The 23,858-nt window shown below is 39.0% G+C and overlaps 1 protein-coding gene across 3 annotated transcripts in view; it reads left to right on the top strand.

Moving 5' to 3' along the window:
* trim44 (tripartite motif containing 44) overlaps positions 1 to 23,858 on the top strand; it is an 88,643-nt gene that overhangs the window by 42,477 nt on the left and 22,308 nt on the right. The window lies entirely within an intron of this gene.

Raw genomic sequence — 23,858 nt, forward strand, 5'->3', positions numbered from 1 at the left:
TCTAAGAGTTGAAATCTGCCATCAGTTTAAAGAGACAACATGCATCTAAAAGTAGGAATGAGGCGGTGTCACAGGTAACCGCAGTTTAAAACATCATAGTTAATCCTGAAGGCTCCTAACCACCGTGTTTTATGTTGTCATTTGAAAATACGGGGGCGGATGCTACTTAGTTGTTTTGCACAGCATATTTGCACTTAAATTTGTACAGAATGTTCATGTGATTAAATACATAAAATTTTATAAATTGATGTGAAATAATCGTGATAACCATGAAACCAAGATAATTTCTAGACTACAGTCTTGACAACAAAATGTATAATTGTTGCATCCCTAGCTCAGAGCTGATTTGGTTTCATAAGAGCTGTCAAAGATGCAAATTTTAAAAAATGATTCATCTCAGATTTTCTGTGATTTATCTTAATTTATCCCTCCTCAGTTTAAATTTCCCCTGTTTTTTATGTACAAATAGTTTTTGTTTCATTGTCTTATTTTAAACTCCTAAATGAAGGGTGCGTACATTTTGAAGAAAAATAAGAAACTACATGAATTATGAGTATCTCATGAACTTAACCACCAATAAGGAACTTGTTATGGAATGAAAAGGAATAAGGGTTCAGTTAAAAGGTACATGTTTGACACAAGGTGCAGAGGACTTTTGACTTGCTCCATGAGCTGGCTGTGAGGTTTTTAAAGTGAAACGAGACATTCAGGAGCAGTGATGTACTTATTTCACACCACTGTGGCTGCAGAGAAACACAGCTGTGGCTTAACTAGAGCAGTGGTTCTCAGCTGGTGGGTCAAGACCAAGTGGCAACCTCCGGTCCTGAAAAATGAAGCCAATGCAGAAGTGCAAAAAATTGCAATATGGCGAGTGTCAGCATGAGGCTGGCTGCAGGAACACCGGAAGTCCCGTCTGAACTCATGATAAAAAGTCATTTTTTATACCAAAAAATAAACTGGTTTTCCTGCCTGGTTCAAAAAATCCAATTATATTGAGAAAAAACCTCACTGGCCCTGATTGGCGTGTCACATTTGACTGACAGATAGCTCGAAGGCAGAAGCTACGTTTTCATCAACCAGAATGCTAGCTAGCTATCTGACAGGAAGTCGAGCTTAGTGGACAGGCCGTTGATCCAAAGTACAGTTGAGACCGTGATTTCAATATGGAAGCCACAGCAGATTGGCTTCAAGAGCTGTTTGAGTCTGCCTGTTGTAAGCAGACAGCTGACGTCACACAGGCTTTGTCCAATTCTCTCTTCAGTCTATGGTCAAGGTCCAAAAGCGTGTCGCAACACCCTGTTCAGTGGGTGGAAAAAATGCACCAAAAAGTCTATGAAGCTCTACTGAAAAAGCTTTCCTTTTCCTGTTTCTTTGTTTTGTGAGATCTTTTGCACTGTCTGAGGTCCAAGCTGTACTACATTGAATAAATTGGATTTGCCGAAAACATCTAAAATTTTAGTCCTGGTTTCTCTTTAAAAAGTTGACGGTGAGTCCTGAGGTTCAACAAATTGGGAACCACTGACCTAGAGTTTGCTAAAGGGAACAATAAAGCATGCAATTCATTGCAGTAAAAAACAATAGTGCACTTATTATGAAGGTTAATTGATTGTGGTTAATGAATTAATACTGACAGCTCCTGTAGTAGTCCTCTGATGATAAACATCTGTTTTTCTGTTTCTCCGCACAGCCTCTCTGAGTAGAAGTTAGGAAGCCACTGCTCCAATTATACTAGAGCCATGACTGTTGTTGCTTTCAGGATGATACAGACATGTATTATCAGTAGTTAATGAGAACAAACAAATATTTGGAAGCAATAAGAATTAAAGTCTTTCTGTCAAAATTTTAATTTGACTCGCACAACAGCAATAAAGATTAGAGTTTTTTTAATCTCTGAAAACTGTACATCTTAGAACTGAAAAGGCTCTGATACAAGCATTCATGCATTCAGAATCTTACAGAAGTAAATGTAATACATATATGTCAAATTTTAAATGTAAAATGTTAAAAAAAATCCTTATTATAAAAAAGTGTTGTCACTTTTCAGAATAATGCACAGTTTAACTACTGCTGCATTAATGTGGTCATCTCTAAAATGTTAGAGATGGTATAAAGTGGAGCTCAATGTAATGGATAGCTCAATAGCACATGGATGTTTTTGTAGACTTTCATTTCGTATCAAGGAACCTGATAAGCAAGATAACAATCAACTAAGTCATTCAGTCAAATATTTTTTTAATAGATACCATACATTTGACTTTTGCTATGCGTATATTCAGACTGCTGCATCTTTAAGTAAAATATGTTGTTTCATAAGTTAAAAGGTGGGATGTTAGATTTTCAGCATTTCCACAGTTTGTAACATTACAGATGTGTCATTAATCAAAAGATGTTTTGTTTTGTTGGTTGAATTTTGCCCAAATGACATAACAGCAAAAAAAAGAGTGTTTCAAGTAGGGCTGGGTATTGCTAAGGACCTCACGATTCAATTCGATTTCAAATCTTTAGGTTGCGATTCAATTTATATTCGATTCAATATTGATTTAACTGCTTTGACGTTGATTCAGTAAGAAGTAGAAATACACAAATGACCTGTTGACAATTTTTAATAATTATTTTCATGCCTATGTGAACATATGTGGTAGGTCACATTTTTTAGCAATAAAACATCTGAAAATAAAAATTTGCACAATAATAACTTATTTGTGCATAAGGAGTACAAAAGTTAAAAACATGCCAGTTCTGTATAAACACGAAAAAAGTAAAGTGCATGTAAATTTAAATAATATGTCTTTCCTCTTGGAAATTGTGATAAACCTCACATAACATGGTTACGTTTGGTTGTTGTTTGGTCAAGTGCGACCCCCGTCCATACAACGTGAATCACATGCACAGTGACCCCTACTGGCCAGGAGGTGAATCGATTCAGAGGATTTGCTGGGTCGATATTGAATTGAGGGGGGAAATATTGGGATGCATCGATTAATCGATATTTTTACCCACCCCTAGTTTCAAGTCACCTGTCACTCATTTTCAGTATTAGGTTACTTAAGGATCTGCTCCAGGTTCCACCAAAAAACAATCTGTTGTAAAAAAAAAAAGAAAAAAAAACATTTTGTTTTTGCCTTTCTTGGTAGGACAGCTCAAGAGAGACAGGAAATATGGGGAGAGGGAGTAGGAGAAGACATGCACCAAACATCGAACCAAACATGCGCCGAGACTAGGAGTCATTCCAATGACCAGTGCGTCCTAATCAGCACATTGAAGAGTTGGAGGGCTTTATTTAATGATAAACCCTGTTAGCCATCTGTACCAGCGAGCTGGACACATGCAGCCATATTATTTTTTGCCTAGATTACACCTTTCGCCTTTATGTCTGTCTATGACAGACAGTCTGTGATAGATAGTCCTCTCACAGTCTCAGGCTTATTGATCTGTTGACACAGAAACCCATGTGCCTCCTTCAGGAGCACTCTTAGCACCACCTGCTGTTTCTGCCTCTACTCCTGATTGTCTCTTTGGGCTTTCATCCTAAAGCACTCCCCATCTCTACAGACACACAAACAGACTAAAGAAACCTTCAGCACAGCTGGCCTTGGACAATGGAGCTGCATTTTCTTTTGAAACTCTGAAATGAAGTTCAGATTAGAAAAGGGAAATTGAACTTTTGGCAACAAAATATACTTTTTCTGCAAATAGAAATTCAATTTTGAAATTGGCATTGTAGTTTTTATGTTGTGATGCTGCCAACTAGTTGGAGATGTACTGAATTTAGACATTTAGTGCAATGTCCCTGGCTTTTAATAAGCAAAGAAAGTCATGACCATGGCTGTAAAACTGTGCCAACATGGAATATGTTATTGATCAGTCAGCCAGCATTACGACCCCCAAGCTCCAGAGCAGATGGCAACAAGCTCAGGCCCAAGGGTGAGATGGAGCTAATAGTTTGCCCTTGGTCAAGGTTAACCGCTACATCTCTACGCCCTCACAGACACTCTGTGATATAATTACTCCCAAAGTCCCTGCATTGCCCTAAAATGCAGTTGGTGCAGAATCGACTGTGGCTAGTGGAAAAATGACATATAATTTGGAGAGCAATACTACAGGGGAGGGAAGTTTTGAAGAGGTGAGCAAAAAAGAAATGATAAAAGTGAATTCTGGACAGCTTAAAGTGTAGGGTTTATTATAGTGCTTGAGCAATAAAGATTGGATTTTTTTCAGTTTTGATAGTAACACAAACAAAAAGTGAACCTGTGAAAAAGAGATGAGGTCATATTGGTAGAGGGGAAAAGAAGGAGAGAGAGAAAGATTTTGCAGGATCAAGCTAGGAGTGGATGTTGAGGGCTTCGTGCAATGGGATCCAGACGGCAAATTGATTATGGAGCAGAAACACTAATCCGCTGTCTGAGCCCCATATCACTGTTGTAGACGAAGCATTCCCATAGGACCGCAATCCTGCACCCACACGCATCTTTCCCGGACTTCCCAAACAATACCCCCCCCCCCCCCCCCCCCCCGCCCTCTTAACATAGGTGCTCCATGCCTGCCAAGATTGGCCCTCCTCTGAATATAAATCTTGTTTAACTCCCTTCAGCCTAGCCCTCTCACTGCTATCTCATCTCTAATGTGATGCACTGAAAATTTCGATTGCAGTCATCGGCGTTAACCCCCTTGCCTCCCTCTCAGCCTCAGAGTCTGACTCATATGTTTTTACATGCATGTTTCTCTTTTATGTATATTTGTGTCTGACTGTTTGGCATATTTGTTTATAGAGATTAATCAATTGCAAGTCAGTTGGCAAATAATTGCCAGCAACATTTTTTAATTTCTTTTTTTTTTCCTTTTTTTAATGTGTTATGTATACTTTTTAATCTAAACTGCACCAGGTCACATGACCAGCTCTCATTTTAACTCAAACTGATCTCCACCAGAACATTTTGTTTCACAGCCTTCATGTCCTGTATTCCCATTTACTTTTATTCCATGATTTATGATGGGACATTAAGCAGCTTGCATGCATGTGTCTAGCAAATAAATAGGTATTATTAGAGAGAGGCAACCAGTCACTGGTCATGGCTAAACAGGCCAAAAACTGTCTGATTCCGGTTTTCAGTCAGCCTGTCAGTGCAGCTTTGTTTATGTGTATTTTTACATATGAATGCTCCTAATAGAAAGATCAGAACAATATTTAATACACAAAACGTGATTCTCATGGATTTCTTTACAATTTATTTATTTTTCAACTCATGTTAATCATGGATATAAGTACTTTAAAAGAAGGGCTTTTGTGAAATAAGAACTTCAGTACATCTGAATGCTTAAAGATGCCACACTAATGTTTGTGTTTAGCTTGAACTACACTTTTGAAAAGGGAGAAAAGCTGCTGAAAGTCTGGCCCGTGTTGCTGTGTACCAAAGCACATTTGTAGCAGTGAGCTGACCACCTGCAATACCATGAAAGCCAGGGGATGAATTTTTCAAAGGTGTCAGGTCATATGCAATATGTGATGGTTGTGGCTGCAGTGGTAGTCTTCACCATGCTTGTGTCAGCATTTCATACTGTTATCTTGGTTGCACTGGTATACAGGATATAGACATGTTTTCTGTTCAAAGTGCAGGTGTTGCACCAGATTTTAAAGTACTTGCTTAGTGTTTCAGTTTAACAAATTACCCTGTTAACTGGCAAATGTTAGCCAAATTGGTCTGTGATTTATGTTCTCTGTTTGTTTGTTTGTTTGTTTGTTTGTTTGTTTGTTTGTTTGTTTGTCTGTCTGTTTTATGGTCAAAATATATTACTCAGATTAGGGCTGAATGATTTGCAAAAATAATTTAATTGCAATATTTTTTTCCCCAATATTGCAATTTAATATGTGATTATTATTAAGATCCTCATTTATTTTTCAATGAATACAAATGATAAATCATTCTTTATTCAGTCAGGAACACTTATCATGCATTTAACCATTCTGAATGTACAGTTTTACTTGGCAGAGAAGGCTCTGCTCTAAAGATGGTCCCTGGGTTATTTAAGTGGCATTCTTTGGCTTTCCAGGGAGTGCATGGCTTTGAAGTCCCCATGTGGTTCAGTACATTTATGACAATGTTTATTGAAAATAATGAAATGTTTTCGGAAGCAATTAGTAGCATGAATCTGAATATGAGGGTGCAACAAGCTTTAAGCTATAAAGGAGGAGGCTGGGGTGGAGGAGGTTAAGCTTTCCCAGCAGCAGTGTGGTGCATCAGCATTAATGCAGGCAGAGATTAGTGAGAGGTACGTCATATTTAAAAAAGCTGCTGTGTTGAGAGAGCTGTGACTGGCTGTGGGAGCTCCAATTGCAAATTTGATATCAAATGCTTTATTGTAGGGCATTATCATTTTTATGTCATTTTTGTTTTGATAAGAAAAACACGCTTAAACCCACAAAGGAGGATATTTTTAAGCCATTCTAAGAAATGACACTTGAATTTTTCCATAATCTGCACAAAATGTCTGCTCCTGCAAAAAATGAATGCATTAAACTAGTATTTTGACACATTTCAAGTTAAAGAAATATTGCACCTTCTGCAATTTGTAAACTTCTGCATATTGCGATTTAATCAAATTTGCGATTAATTGCCCAGCTCTAACTCAGATATTCACCAGCTATAGCCTAGCATGTGTACCACAGCATTGTTGGTTGTTTTTGCTAATCCATACATGCAGCAGTTGTCAAAAGAATATCATCGGGATACAGAAATTTGAAAATGACGAACTGTCCTATTCTTTATGGATTTTTTTCTTCTAAATGTGCCCTTTGTCATTTGTTTAACCAAAACATCACCTGTGTTGCAAACTACACTTTCCAAGGAAGAATGAGTACGTTTTGATTTGTACTTTGTTTTGTGTCTTCGTGATTCAAGCAGTAACTGACCTTGATGTCTACAACTCCATCTTAAATCAGACAATCTGTGTTATCTAACTCTACATAAGGTTGTTGTTGCTTGTTTCTGTGTAGCTTTGGAGTGATTGTGTAAGTTCCATATAAATTCCATCAAACCTACACAGTCTCTTTTTAAGATTTTTACTTGTGTACATTCAAAAATAATGACTTGCCGGAAGCTATAAACACATAGACTATGCTAGAATCCTGTGGCTAGCTCTGACAGCTTGTGTATGTGCTATGTGAATTAATTGTATGAGAAATAATTAAATGTAGCAATTAAATTCACGAGAGCTGTTTATTTTCCTCTCAAAGCATCCGCAGTATTTGTATCTGGAGGCCCCGTCATGCTAATCATCTGCTTTCACATTTTGTGGTCCTAGCCATCAGTGATCACATCAGGCAGTGGTACATCTAAAGTCACCATGGCACTGATTAATAGAGGAGAGGAGAGTGTCTCTGACACACTCACACAAACACACAAAGAACGATGGGGAGACAGGGCTTATTGCTTCAGTAGCGCTTTAATTCTAGAAAGGCGCTTTTATGTTGTCTCCTGAGATGAGCGCTAAAGAGAGAAAAAGATACAAAGACAGTGAGACAGTCAGTGAGAGGAGAAAGATGTACGCCCAGGAATTTCACTAGTTAGACTTAAATTTGATTTAATGCTGTGGTCTTTGAGATTTTATATTCAGTAGATTTGTTCAGGAATTTCTTTGTCTTTTGGCCTCTGTGACAAAGTTTTCAGTTTGGCAGTTGTGGATTCTAGCAACCAAGAATGAGTCCGGGTGTAGTTTAATTGACTGAGAGTGATTATGAATTCAGAACAACTCATTTATTCACATGAACGTGACATTCCAGCATAGAGAGACCGCAGCAATGGCAACATTTCAAGTCACATTTGTTTAACAAATCTCATGGGACTCTTAAGATATAATAGTAAAACATTATAACTGTCTACACTGGGGGGTCCTTAAATAAGAGGGGAAAAATGTTTGTTTTTTTCGTTATGATCTATTTCTTATTGAAAGCCATAAGAAAATAAGTGTTGACTCACTAACATCCAGGCTAGGGCTGTCAGCATGTGTGCATTTATCTCAATGTGAAACACTCCAATATAACTGTGTTAGATTATTTTTAACTTCATGCTTTGTCCCTTTCAGCAGACTTTGGTTAAAAATAAGTACCCCACTGCTCCTTAATGTCTCATTGTGCTTAAAAAAACACAGACAGCTCATTGGACAAGTCAAAAGTCATCTGTACCTTGTATTACCAAACTACCAGAAATAAACTACACAGATTCTGAGATTCAGCACAATTTTATGAAGTGTGATCGTTTGACAGCCCTCGTTCAAACATAGTTCTTTTATAACTTAAACACACCTCTATTTTTTGTTGTAGTCTGACAACACATCACTAAACATACTAACACTGGAGAAAGAGATGTGCTTACCTAATAAAAATTTAGAATTTACCTTCCCATCATTTGCATTATTTTAACACAAACACACAAAAATTGTGCTGTTACTGTATCTATGATTGTTGTGTGCTCAGCAATGTTGGGGTACTTTCTCAAACAAAGGAATCATCTCCACTGCTGTGTACATCACAAAAGCAGCACACTAACACAAAGCTAGAAGCTAGAGACCCACAGAGCCTAAGTCTAGCTAAAGATAACTACAAGTAGCCGACACCTACCAAGCAGCCAATTCTCGATTCACATTGTTACTTTCTAAAAATTCAAAAGCAATGAGTTAATCACTTAGTTACTCACAACTAAAAGTATAGTTACACTACTAGTTACATTACTTTTGCATTACTTTTTCCCCTCAGATTGTCTGTAATTAATTTTTTATTAAAAGTACGATGCTAAACCTTGCATATTCCCACAGTAGTGCAATATGATAATGCACAATGCCATGCAGTAAAAAGTGTAAGGATACGCGAGTGATGTTAGCCACACAGGACTTGGTGTATACGTGCTCCACAAGATGCAATTAGCACAAATACTTATTCTAAGAAGGGCATACGAACTCTCCTTTCTGCCCTTTTTACAAAAAAGGACAGCAAAGTTGTGTAAATAAAACACAACATAACCTCACAAAAAATGTGTTAGGAATAAGGCTACAGCAGGAAACATTTTCTCCACCATATATGCTGCTACAAGCCTATTTAGCTCGGCTTTAGTGATTACCTGTTGCTGTAGTTGGAAATAAAGCTTTTTACATGCTGGCTCAGGGGGTCTTTAGCTTCTAGCTTTGTGTTAGGGTGCTCCCTTTGCAGATACTTGGAAAGATTTGATGTGGAGTTCACTGCAGTGGAGAGCTGTTTCTGACCTGGGCACAGTTTACACTTCACAGTCATAGTCTTGGCCTTCTGTGCAACAAATCCAAAGTAGTGTTCATACCAGTATCTCCATGCATCTTAAGATGTCCTTAATTAAACCACTCCTCTGTTTCCCTGCCATGGGCATGAGCTAATGCCAGCTGAATCTGAGTGTAGCGGGAGTGTATTTAAAGGGGTGCTTGATTCTCTTTATCTGTGCTCCCATTTTACAAGTAACTGGAAGATTCATAGTAATACCAGTAAAGAGATTAATTATTTTACAGTAACAGTAATGTGATACTAAGTAAGCAGCAGCAACGCCTTAGACTATTTTATTACAGACAAATGTACTTTGATAATAGTAATGCATTACTTTGTACCATATTACACCCAACACAGATCAGTTGCTGTATTTGCTGTTTTGTTAATCTACTTTTAAAAAGTTATTAAGAAAAATATTGTGGCAGAATTAACAGATAAGCACACACAAGAATGTTTATTCATCACAAGAAATGAACAGTAGAGCAGTCTTTGATAACCGTGGCTAACTTTGAAGTAAGGGTTGTTTGAGTTACTGTAAGACGGTCATTTTTTAGACCCCTCCTTCTACTAAAAGACCAAAGCCATGTTTGGTTACTGAATGATCTGCAGTTAAGTATCATTACAAAGTTTAAGACATGAAAAGTGATTGAATGTCCCTCAAACACAAATGTTAGCTTGGGAAATATTCGCCTTCGGTTGCAGAGCTAAAATTGGGGCACAGCTGCCTGTTATGGGAGCTGCATTTCCATACTTTAGCTGTGAAAGTTAGTGTTCAGTTTCATAGGAGCAGACGAAACATTAAACTCCGACTGTCACTACATGGGGGGATTTGAATTATTTATATGGATTGGTATAGCTTACCATACAGCTATTCACCGAAGAAGAGTCTTTGTGTTTTTGGAAGCAATATCAACTTTAAGTTAGGTCTCGTTGAAATTCATATGGCTTCTTTGCCTCTCACAGTTAAGTTTCCCTTGTGTTTCCTTATCCTGCTATTCTAAGAACACAAAGGGAGCTGTGGCACAGAAAATGAGAATCCAAACAGTACATTTTTTTCTTCCTTGAAAAAAAAGAGGAGCAGTTTAAGTCATAGCTGATTGGCTGTCTTCTTTTAGTCTCTCAGGGTTGTTTTTTTTTTTGTTTTGTTTTTTCAATGAAGCACACATTTCTCCTATAGTAAAACCATACTTGACACATCTCTCTTAAGGTGTGAGCAACATCTTTCTTGCACAAATTGGCCGCCTGCCTTGTCTTCCAGGAAGCTATATTAGTAAGATTTTTGTTGGTAGGAAAGCTTTTTACAACAATGGGCCAGTATAGATTTAAACTATAGAAAACTTCACAGGTGAATAAGTTTTCCTCTATAGCTTTCACAGGAGATATTTCAAGTATGGTTTTATATTGAAACATTGGGCTGGTCAACCTGATTGATACAATAAATGCTTGATACAGAGAAATGAATTAATGTGAGCGCAACAGTGTCACATTATCAATTTAAATAGTACAGTTCTTATAAAAAGTATTCACCCCCTTGGATGTTTTACTCTTTAATTGAGTTTATAAATCATTCATGGTCAATTTAGTTTGGCCTTTTGACAAAAAAAATACATAAAAACCTCTTTAATGTCAAAGTGAAAATAGATTTCTCCAGAGCAATGCCAATTAAATAAAAACATGTAATGTCAAATAAGAGATTGCACAGATATTCGCCCCCTTTAAGGTGACTGACCTAATTCAACTGATGTCCAGTCAACTGGAGCTAGTAGTCTCACAGTAAATGAAATGGGGATTAGTTGTGTTCAGTAAATGTGTCTGAAGTGATTGTAAGGACAACTGTGTTTTGAAGGGCCAGTCACTGGTTAACCGGTATTCATGGCTACAATTACATCATGAGGACAAAAGAAGACTTCATCAGTCAAAGCTTTATGGGAGAGAGCCACTGTTGAGGAAAACTCAACTTATATCTGGACTACAGTTCTCCATAAGGCATGTGGGAGACTCCATGGTCAAGTGTAAGAAAATTCTTTGGTCTGATGAGATCAAAATGGGGCTTTTTGGCCACCAGGCAATACGCTATGTTTGACAAACACCAAACACTGCACATCACCACAAACACACCATCCCCACTGTGAAACACAGTGGTGGCAGCATCATGATGAGGAGATACTTCTCAGCAGCAGGCCTTGGAAGGCTTGTAAAGGTAGAGGGTAAAATGAATGCAATGTTTTGGATTGGCAGAGTCAAAGCCTAGACCTAAATCCAAGAGAGAGTTTGTGGCTTGAATTGAAAATGGATGTTCACACCCAACTGTGCATCCTAACAGAGATTGAGCACTTTTTCGATAAGAATGGGGAAAATTGTGGTGTCTCAATATGCAAGTCTGATTGAGACCTATCCACAAAGACTCAGTGCTGTGAGTGCAGCCAAAGTTGCATCTACTAAATACTAACTTGAAGAGGTTGAATATTTATGCAATCATTTATTTTGCCTTGCTTTTTTTTGTTTCTTTGACATTAGTTTATAGAAATTTGTTTTCACTTTTACCTAAAAGAGGTTTTTGTGATTTTGTCTTTTTGGTGTCAAAAAGTCAGATTTTATTGACCATGATTGATTTAGAAAAACCAGTGAAAGGGTAAAACATCCAAGGGATGGATATTTACACTGTAAATACTCCTGGAAAATCATTCAGTTTTTTCTGTGAGTTTTATTTTGTTGGCAGATCAAAATTACTTAAATGGTGGAGGGGAAAAAAGTACTAAAAGTCTTCTAAATCCTAGGGCTCACTGAAGAAAAAAACATGTCACCCTGAAGGCAGAAAGAGAAAACTATACGAGGGTATACGTAACAAATAAAGGAAATAAAATGGGCAAAAATAAGTGATGCGATGGAAGTGGAGGCTTGGCAGCAGTGTTATCTGATTTCCTGAACGTAAAAGAAAAAAGCACCATAAAATTCAATAACTTTAGCTGATAGCGTGGCTTGTTTTTGAGCTCAGCTTCAGTCAAATCCTCTGTAGGAGAGGGAAAAACTTCCAAATCAGAATAAAAAGCTTTGCAACATGTGGTAGGATTGCTTCACAGGCGTGATGGAGGAGTCTCTCTGGAGTGTAAAAATCACACAGTGTAATCACAGCAAAATGGTAAAGCTCACTGGGGAGTCTAGAACTTGTAATTGCGATGTGAGGTCCCCTATTCATTGCTTCAATCGCTCACGTCTCCTCTGAATCTCGGAGGCTCCTGTCCCCTGCTTCGCTCAATCTATCACACATGCATGGAATGCTGAAAAACACACACATAACTGGAAATAGACATGTTGGGTCTCTTCTGTCTCTGTTTTCCAATAATAATCAAACAAACTAAGACATGATCTGAGGACATGAAAATAATGAACTAAAAGCCTGATCTGATCGATCCCCTATAATCCGTACACAATCATAGCTACTGACTGGTTCCCGCTGAATTACTTTGGTTTTGAGTCAACAGAAAAACCCTCCTGACATAGTCTCAGCTCATATATAGAATCATACTAGGCTGACCTAAAGCTCATTTCTCTCATTAAACATCAGAGAGGCTGTGAGTGAGGAAAAAAGAGAGAGAAGACGGTGTTAAAAAATGTTACATTTTTAATATGTGTTGAAATTATTCATTGAAAAAGGTTTTTTTGAAAATGGGGAAAAAGGGGCAACTTTAGACCTTTTACTTATCTTATCTAAAATTAATCCATTTTATTTTAATATGACCTTTCAAACTCAGTATGTACTGTTTTAATACAAGACCTCTTTTACTTTAAATGTGAAGAGTTGGCCTATTTACCATCACATTTCTGTATTATTATAAAATCAGTTGTCAGATGACCGAAGTTCATACAATATTTTACTGCATTACTACTGAACTTGTATTATAATGCATGCTTTTAGCTAACTGAAGTACATGAACAATTGTACTACTCAGACAGAGAGAATTCAAATTAAAGGCCTAGCTTAATAAAAGCCTCCCTCATATAAAGGTCTGGTACTTTCTACAGTTCAATGAGTCATGATCCAGGTTTTTATTATGATTTAATGTATGTTCTTTTTTTATTAATTTATTCCTGGGCTTTTTGCCTTTATATAGAGATAGGACAGTAGAGCTGGAAAGAAGGATGAGAGAGTTGGGAATGAAATGCAGGGAAAGAGCCACAGGCCAGGGTTGAACCCAGGTGTGGGCGTGAACTAACCACAAGGCCATGTGCCCAGGTGTATGTTCTTTTTACTGTTGATTGCTCTATTTTCAGCTTAAAACTGTCCATTATAATCTTACTGTTAAACTGTAAGTCTGTCATTTCATTGAGGGCTACATACCAAATGCAAGTATGACTAGAGGGCTGCATTGGGAGTACCCGCACGTCCTGCAGGACCCAACGCAAATATTGCGGGCAATTTTGGCATTGCTGTGGCCAGGAGCAGGTGAATAAAACCATAGCTGCCTGTAACATCAGTTTTTGTCAAGGAAAAAAAGTGTTTACTTTGATGAAACTAAAAAAAATGACATGGAAAAGAGGATTCATACTGTTCTTTTGCAACAAAAACACAGCAATGCCAGTCTGTGAATGAGTTTTTCATAAGACTGACAACAAGAGGGCAGAAAACAACTGGACTTTGCTGAAGCACGCCAACAAAGAAAAGTATTTGTCATGCCTGGATGTGATGATACAGCTGCACTGTCTGTTATTCTGAATGTTTGACATGGATTATCAGACTCTGTGTGGGCATGTGGGCAGAAGTGCACACACCTGTCGCAGGTGGGGGCAGGAATGGACAGCACACGCTGCGGGAGCAGGCAGTAATGTTCAGAAATCCAGCGGGAACAGGATCAAGAAAAGAGTCCCATGTAGGGTCCTACACTGAAGTGTGTTAAAATCAGTTTAATGTAGGTTACGATACGCTTAGTATATGGTTAAATTGAAACAGCTTATATCATTGCTTTCCACTGATGACTGACTAGACAAATAGCAAATTAGTATTAAAGATTTTAGGTTGGCCAGTTAGACTTAAGGGGCAGATCCAGTGTTGGATGGTGCCAATAATTTTAGAGTGGTAGTGCTTGAAGATGAATATATGCTTTGTAAACTGGATCTGGAGACAGCAGAGGAAATGGTTGCTATTCATGTTGCTATTTGCTGATGTTTTGTCTTTATCCATCAGTGTTAAGATTCGACATTTACTATTCTGGTGGTAAATGTATTCTGGTTGTCGTTTATGTTTGCTACTATGTGTAGTCATGAAGAAGTAGTAAAGTTTTGCCCTCCTCAAACAGATAAATGTTCAACATATCCCATGCTATGGATAAAATAGTTAATCTGGTGTTTCAGGTTAGCAAAAAGGTCCATCAAAGAATTCTCCTTATCAAAATGTTTGTTTGCAGAATTATAACAGCAGCACTGTCTTGTGTACACTTCAAATTGGACAAATTTCATGTTCTAGTGTGAGCTATGTTTCATGTTATTTTTAGAATTTGCTGCAGGCAACCTCCAGTGATGAAAAATGAAGACATTGCAGAAGTAGTAAAAACTGCAGTACCCCACTTGATGCTGGCTGCAAGAGCAAGGAATCCCCTTTGGGTGCTGTATTAAACTGGCCACCTTTTGTTTGAAGTGTTAATTAAAAATGCTGAAATTAATTGCAGATGGTCAGTCACTATATTTATCCAGCCACTTTACTGTCATTCTTACATAATTTATCTTTAGTGGTTTGGTGGCTTTTAATTCATAAAACATGGGAAAATTGCCTATTGGTCAAATAAACTGCAACACTAATGATCACCTGATTCTTGAAGTGAAATGCCTAGTGTCCTTGACAAATTGTAATCCTACACTTTAATCTCTGCAGCGGAAAGAAGGACCAGCAGTCATAAATGACATATTTCAGAAACTTCCTTTTCTCCCCTCGGGACTAAAGAAGTTGTGAAAAGTGATTTATATTTCCAGCACTTAAAGCAAACTTTTCTAAAAATATGCAACATATCTGTATTTAAATGAGCTGTGTACATTTTCCGTCCCATATTCTCTATTTTCAAACCACTGCTTCTCAATCCCCCCATCACTGCATGCTCACTGCCAGACAAGAGCAATGGGGCAAATCGCTCACTATGTCTGGCTGAGTGACGGCTGTAGACCACCTTCAATCACTCCAACGCTCAAACCCAAGAGATGGGGGCTGACAGGGAAACTGAGCGGGCACTTTGGGACGTGGCTTATCAGTGAGTCTGAGCTGCTCGCCCTTCACTGGGTCAAATAGATGGGTTGGTTGGAGCGGAAGGGGGGGGGTGGAGGGGTGTCAGGGGAGCGTGGCCAGAGGACATGGGACAGAGAGGAGGACGTGGAGGGAGGAGAGAGGGAGCTGTATTCCTCTAATTAAATATTTACAACTTTCCTACAAGAGGAGCCACCACAGGTCTTTTTGCCTTCAGACCATTCTGTGTGTGTGTGTGTGTGTGTGTGTGTCTGTGCCAACATGCCCTCATTTAATAATTTAAAATGTAGTAGCTAGATGCAGCTGCATCTGTTTTTTTTTTTTCTGTGCGTAAGGCCCAGCTGCTTTTTATGATTGTACTAAAACTTCATCATTAATGCTCCCTCTCGCTGTGTCTCTCTTTTTCTCTCGCTCTGAATGTCTGTCCATGAATATGTGCGTCACTCTCTGTCTTGTCTACCTCTATCATCTATCATCTTTTCTTCACTCTGGCTTATTTTTGTCTCTTTTCCTCATGTCCCTCTCTTCAGGGTCATTTATACCTGGCATTAACTTTGCATTAACGTCTATTTTGGACATTTTGATACAAAGCTGATGAGATTGAGTACATGCACCTACACTATGTATTAACCTAATGTTTTTTACTGGTGACCTGCAATAATATTAAAAGCCTAAATGTCATTTCCCTGATGTAGGTAACCCTGCATTAGGATTGGTAATGGTAATCCATTTTGTATACTGTTAAACCCTCCCAAATTTTTCCCACTGTATATCGTATTACCACGAAGTGTTTAAGACCACATTGTACAAGAAGCAGGTTTGCACGCATTCACCAGTTGTATGTAAGTATGTATTAGCCTGCATGCTATGTAAAGTAAAGCCACTGGCAGTACAAATGAATGGGGGCGAATTAGCCACAGGCTAAGAGGCTGAAGGCAGTTCTTTGCCCGGACCACCTTGGTATGCCATCTGAGGTATCAGAAATTAGATTGGCTTTAGTGTTCATTGAGGTGTGTCCACACCTAGCACTAAGAACTGTCAGTTGGTATCCAAGTGCCAAAAATATATATCAATCTGTGTTGATATACTCAAGGTCGCTTCTCTTCTCTCCAGTTTCCTTCTCTCCCTCTCTCTTGCTTGTGTTTGTCTTCTTTCTCTCCCTTGGTCCTCACACCCCACAGGGGTGTACCAGAGGTCCCAAAGGCTCTCACTGAAAAACACAGAGAAACGCATTTAGATGAAAAGAGACTAGAAGAATGCATAATTAATGCCATATATGCAGTGTTGCAACTGTTATATTTTTCCATGTCTTACATTGGCGTCTACATTTCTGAACCTATGCATGTGCTTCTGCATGTGTTTTCATGTGTATTTTTGGTGCTAGCATGGCTCCACATCAAACCGTTTTCAGAAACGTAGGAAGAGCAGATGTGGGTGGAAAAATCTATGTGTGCGTGTGTTTTTCTGTTTGCTTTGTCTTTTGTGATGACTAATGGCAGTTATTTGTTCCTCCTGAAAGTTTCTCCTGAATACTAATGAGGAAATTTACCGACAAAAACACCTCTGATTTAGACTGGTGGTTGCTTCAGCAGCACCCATCTATTTGTGTGCAGGAGCGCCCGGATTCCATCCAAAGCTTGCAGGGTAATACAATGGGCCAAAGAGCAAGTTGGGGAGATGGAAGCTGTCTAATTGAATATCCTGTTAAAGTGACTATTGTGAATCAGTGCTGTGTAGGCGCCTGTCAAAACTCAAAACAAAGAAGACAGGACAGCCAACAGACATGACAGATATGACAATATTTTCAGATGCTGCTTCTCTTGATATTTACTTGATTGCAGCTGGATTGCTAGCTGATGGGTCTGATGCTCTTCAGGAGTTTTAATTTAGCCAGACCCATCGTGGCACTGCTATGGGATTTTAAGAGTGGGAAATAATTTCTTCTTGCTGCTCCAAAGAGTACCATATACAGAGCAGACAGCTCTGTGCTACAAACATGTAAGTATTACGGCTGCAGTCATTCACTGCTGTTTTATTGGAGCAGAAAGGAACTGAATATTTGTCTTTTATCTCTTAACTGTATCAGACGAATTCAAAACAATATAGTGCCCTAAGAAAAGTTATGAGTTAAGAGGCTATTTACACCTTGCATGAACATCGCTTCTGTGTGATCTGATATCCAGTGGTACCATTGCTAGGTGTCAACTCACCTCAATATGTTCTTATTGGATGGATTGACATCTGACAGCTCAGACCACATGAAGAGGCGTGCCACTGACTTATCGACTTGTTTGGTCATCTAAATGCTCATGCGTTCTTGGCAGGTTGAAGGATCATCCCCTCAACTGGAAGAACAATGCTGCCTTCCACTGGGTTTAAAGCCTGGTTTATACTTTTACATCGAATCCACTTCACAGTGGTCTGTGCTGTAATGAGTGCTGATGTGTCTGTGTCACTCAAACACTAATCAGCAGAGTTATTTTTATGCCAGTTCCTGGTCTTGCTGCCAAATCCTGCTTTGTTGTGTAGTTAATTTTGTGGAAGTACATGTTGGCTATTTGTATAGGCAAATGTCTGTAAATTTAAATACATTACAGACCTCACTTATCTTGTCGAAGTCACCACACCAAACACCGAAGTTGGGTTGCAATTCACAATTTATCAGAGGTCCACAGGTAACACTAATCCTGTGTAAATAGTACTTAAGTTTGCAGTAATTTGGTGCCCCCTGTGTACACTAGGGGTAGGAATCACTAGTGGCCCCCTGATAAGATATTATCACAACACTTATGCTTACATTTTGCAATACGTACAGTACTGCGATACTTTCTCCTGCTGTATGACCGTCACCTCTGCCAAACCTCACAACAGCATCATCAAGTGGACAGAAAAGCAACTGATGCTTTTTATCCAGTATCATAGACTTGAGTTCATATTAGCAATTAATTTGAAAAAGAATCGATATATATGGCGGAAGATACGATACGATATATCGCCATGCGAAATATCACGATTCTATGCTGTATTGATTTTTTTCTCTCACCCCTAGTGTACACTCTGGTTGCTGATTTTTTCCTGCACATGCACAGGTAGTGTTTTCTGATCAACAATGTCATCCTGCTGTCTTTTAACAATCAAACACCGTGAGTCATTGAAGAAGACATGTAATGCACCTTGCCTGGCACCTACACCATGGCAGTGATTACAAACACTGGGAAATACAAGCTAGTCTCATTAGGGATTAACTTACTTTGCTATTGTGGGTTTGTTACGCCCAGCCAAGGGGATACTAGACTTAACATAAAGGTGACTTCTCCCTCCTTACTCCCAAGATAATTCAACACACAAAGGGACAGGAAACGAGCTTGCAGCCCAAACAAGATTTAATTATTGCTTTTTCTTTTGTTACATTCAACAAGTTACCTCAGCGAAACAATTACCAAAAACACTCTTATAAATCAAATACCTTACCTTTAAACAAAGAAAATACAAACCTAAACTGACTTCCTGAATGAAAAACAGGAGAAAACGGTTTTCAAAGGATATTCTCCCCTACCCACCAGGACTGCTTTTACTTTTAAACTTAAGGGTTCACTAAGTTATTACAACTACAATTTACAATTTCAGTGAACGAGCTGCTCTGTAGCGAAAGTTGGATGTCAGGAAGGAGGGTCGGTGTCTCCGCTCCCACTGTGTCCCTTTGAATGTGCAGCCATCAGCTCTCAGCCAATTGCAGCCCATGACGCCATTGCACTCCTCCAATAATCGGCTGGTGCACACCTTCGCTGCCATCCAATCAGGACGTGCCACATCTGCAGTAGCATAAGGTGGCGCAGAGGAGAGAGAGAGGAGAAGGAAGAAAACATAAGCGCTCCTCTACACATTATACAACAACAATACGATAAATATGACTCACAGTCATAACAGGTTCTAAAAAAAAAAATAGTATTAATTCTGGTCTGATGCAAGTCTGCAAATCTCCTCATGAGAGCTTTAAATAAGATAAAGATGACCCAGATTAACCCTACAGGTGTCCTAGCATGCAAAATAGTCTGACTTGATATTTTTGAAGTGGTAAATTTTTGAATAAAACTTTTTATATTAAAAATCAAGAGAGATGTGTCAAAACAAGTCATCCTCACGCCCACCTTTTTCTGACATTACAGAAGAAAGCACTTAGTCATTCACTCTTTGAGCCGGCGGTACTAAAGTGAGAGCTGTCATATGACATTCACACAGGGGCTGTAGTAAAGAGCTGCTAATTTTTTGTCCAAGTCTGCCAGCAAATTCAGAGAACAGAAAAAAGGGGAATCTGTCCTTACTAGCTGTATCATATAGGCCTGGAGCAGTGGGGACAGAGTGTATAGAGTTTGACCAGAGCTTTAGGAGTGCTTCTGGTATTGATCTGCTGTGTAGATAGATACAAGAGCTGTAGTCTGTGATCCCAGAGAGCATGGAGCCAGCTGTAAGTGTCTATGATGCATCCCAGGCTGCAGTACAGTGTGGCAGAATCGGGTTACGGCTGTGTTTGTGCTGATGCTCTCAGCCCTGTGCCGTCTATGAATAATGGATTGTTAATCCATGTGTGTAAAATACATCTCTCTCTCTCTCTCTCTCTTCCACATACCCTTTTCCAACACTGCCTTTGTTGCAAAGGTGTGTTTGCACTCACACTTCCTTTTGTCTGCGGCATGTGTACTCTACTTCAGAGATCGGTGTCAGCTGCACCGTGACTTTATACCTTGAGAAAAAGCAATGATTGTCAGTTTTATTCTGCTGACATTGAAAAGCTGGTAAGAGAGAGTGATTTAACAATTTAACAAGAAGTACCACAGGACTCTTTAAATATTCAGCTGTGTTGAACTTTGCCTTAAAGTATAAAAGAGCAAGATTTAACACAAAGTAATGGGTTGGGAACATTTGCAATTCATATTTGCACATATCAGGCTGCTGCTCTCATCCAGAGGGACATTATGCAAGGTAGAACAGAGGATATTTGTGTATTTACATCATTATACGCTAAAAGAAAACAAAAGTGATTTCAGGAAAGAGTGTTTATGAAAAAGTGTTTGCAGGGGTGAAATTTGGAGATAAAATTAAGCAGAGGTAAGGCACAGGCTGAGATGAGTGGGGGTGTGCGGAGGTGTATTTTAGCTCTACCACGGAAAATGTGGGGTGACTGCTGAAGAGGACAAAGAGGGGGAGGAAAAGGAGCAACATTTCGGTAAGCTTTCTGGGCAGGTTGATAATACAGAATGGAAAAGTATGAAAAATGAAAGAGAGCAAGGTGAATAATCTTTCAGACAGCTCTGGTGCACAGAGCAGCAACAATAGGTTAGACTGTGACGATACTTCCCATAAAAGCTACCTCGTATGAAAATTTTATCCCCTCCAGTGGTTTTTATTTAGTTATATCTTCTTCAGCACACACCCTACCTGATAACCTTGTGCTATCTCCTATGAAACACACTGTGAACATGATTCCAAGTCACTTCCTCTCATCTTTGTTGAAGTCTTTTACCGTCTCTGCAGCTGTAAATTGAGGCAGAACATGTCAGCTTTATGTCAAGTCATAAACGTGTTGATGTGTTATTATCCACTTCATCATTTATGGGTAGAGAACAGCGTTTCTATGTGCTGCACGTCTTGTTAATTCCTTCCTTTTCTCTGCACCTGCTCGTTTGATTACTTATGCACACTTCTCCTGCTGCCCCGTCTAATAATCACATCATGATGGAGACCTCTGCGGTTTGAGGAGGGCTGAGAGGAAATGGTAATAGAAATAAAAAATAAATCCAAATGCGATAATTACCGCTCACTTTCCCCCTTCTGAAAACAGATATTTCCTGTGTGACTTGGTGTGTGTGTGGGATGTTAATGCGTGTGTGTATGCACATATGCAATTATCTGAAAAGAAGAAAGTGACAGGAGAAAAAGAAGTGAGAGGAAAGCGATGGAGGAGGTGACGTGAGGTAGAAAGTTGGCAGACAGCAGGAGATGGATTGCTGCCCTTGATGGTGCAGATGTTTTTTTTTTATCTCCACCAAATATTACAGCACATCTGGGGCGATGCAGCTGTGATGGAGTGACCTTCAAGTTCTGATTCATGAGCAGTCTTTTAAATCTTACGCCATGTTTGCAGCTTTTCCTGCTGTCAGACTGTAGAGCCTGTGTGCTACCCTACTTACATCTAATGACAGATAAGTAGAAGAAAAAAATAGTCCTAATTAAGACTGAGGGAAAAATGGCTTCAGAATTCTGAAATTGTAGTCAGGCACAGCAGTGCTTAAAGATTAAGGCTAAATATTATTAATGTATATAGGTCATTTGCATGTGATCCCTATGATGTATGAATGTCAGATGGTGGCTTGGAAGTAAAGAACGCTGGTCAGGAATCATTGAGAATGGAGGAAAGATGGTATGTTTAAACTCTTACTGCTGCATTGAGTTTGATCCCTATAAGAGAAAGTGTTTCTTTGTTTCCCATGGGCCATCCAATTTGCCTGGCAAAGAGGCAATACAACAAATCGAGCATAAAGTGTTAGTTCAAGTAGGACACTTATAACTGAGATCAGCTGATCCCACTCAAGCGAATCAGCTGACATGCAGCCGATTTTCCCTCTGCACACTATTGTCTGATCGTAATCATGTTGTCATGTTTAAAAAACTCTAGCCTGGGTAAGCTTTATTGCTCCCTCTGCAAGACACTTTATGCAACCCTCCTCCACCCCAGCTCCTCTGTAATTATCATTCTGTTTTCACTGTTGTGTGCTCTGCTCTGGGTTTTTAGCTGCTTCTCTCCCTGCCTCAGATTTTCCTTGTAGGCACAGGAAAGGCAGGAACATGTGCTGTTTCTGCTTGATGTTTGGTCTTGACTAACATTCCTTAGTCCTGCAGACTACCACACTTGTAGCCAGATGAAGGGAGACATTAAGGGTCTTGTTCTAAGAGAAGAAGCTAGCTATGCCTTTTTAACAGCTTTTCTCCTTTTTTTGTCTTAAACATGCCTTAAGTGGAAATGCTGATATAGTATTAGGCAAGTAACCCTAAGGAGTAAGCCACTCCTTCGTGGCTTCGTGCTCCACTCTGCATGATTTCAGCAGTCAGCACAGCCATAAACAGCACAAAACATTGGCATTTTGATACTCTTGCTATGCATAAATCACCCTGCCCCCCGCCAATATTTTAAGTATCAGTGTCTGCAGGTCAGTTCAAAAACAACTTCTTGATCAGAGGTCCTTTACTGGTGATAGTATTTTGAGTTCACACCCATATAAATGTACAAATTTGTATACTTGTAGGCTAACAAACACTATGATGGCATGTCTCGCTGTCAAAATTTTATTTTTTGATCTTTTTGTTACATTACATCAGCATGTGTTGTATTGAAGTACACTGAAATACAAAGAACTGCAGCCTCTAGAGTGTCCACTAGAGGCTTGCTGTAAAAGCCAAAGAATTACCAGCAGGTCTCATAACCCTGTGGAAATTAACATGCTGTTCAGGCAATCCTTTGGTTATAATTGCTTATTGCTTTATTAGTAAAACTGTCCAGTTGTTAGGGGTGAGGAAGAAAATTGATACAGCATAGTATTGCGATATTTTGTGCGGCGATATATCTTATTGTATCTTCCCCCATGTGTCAGTTTTTTCAGATTAATTGCTAAATTGAACTGAAGACTATGGATAAAAAGCATCAGTTGCTTTTCTGTTCATTTGATGAAGCTGTTGCGCCCTTTGTCCGGTGAGGTCGGCAGAGGTGACGATTATACAGCAGGACAAAGTTAGTACAACCAATATAGCAGCTCCAGGGAAAGGTCATTATGCAAGCAGGGCACAAACAACATGGACATGGCACATTGGGTTTGCAAGGTGTGCTGCATGAAAATAAAATACTGCAGTAATACAATAAAAATAAAAAAAGGCAAGGCTAACAATCAGTTAGGCTGTAAAATAAATAGCAATGTACGGTATTGCAATACTCTCTGTTTAGCAAAATGTTTAAGATCGCAATAATTTCAATCCTGGCATAAGTATGGTGATAATATGGTATCTTGGGACCACTAGTGATTTCCACTCCTACCAGTTGTTGTGTTCTTTAATCATCTGTTTTAATTATAGAAAGGCTAATGGATTTTTTTAGACTTGCAGCATATTTTTGTGTTTACAGCTGACCCGTGTGTCCACTCTGGCACACATTGTCATGGCTTTCATACTTTCATACTAGGCGCCTGTCACTCATAAGTTTTACCTCAGTAAACCCCCCACAAGCAACTTGGGCACCGTCCACAAATACAGGTGTATTGGTGTTTCATCCACACAGAAATGGGGTTTTCGGAGGCTGTA

This window comes from Cheilinus undulatus, linkage group 9, assembly GCF_018320785.1.
Source record: "Cheilinus undulatus linkage group 9, ASM1832078v1, whole genome shotgun sequence".
Lineage (NCBI taxonomy): Eukaryota > Metazoa > Chordata > Actinopteri > Labriformes > Labridae > Cheilinus > Cheilinus undulatus.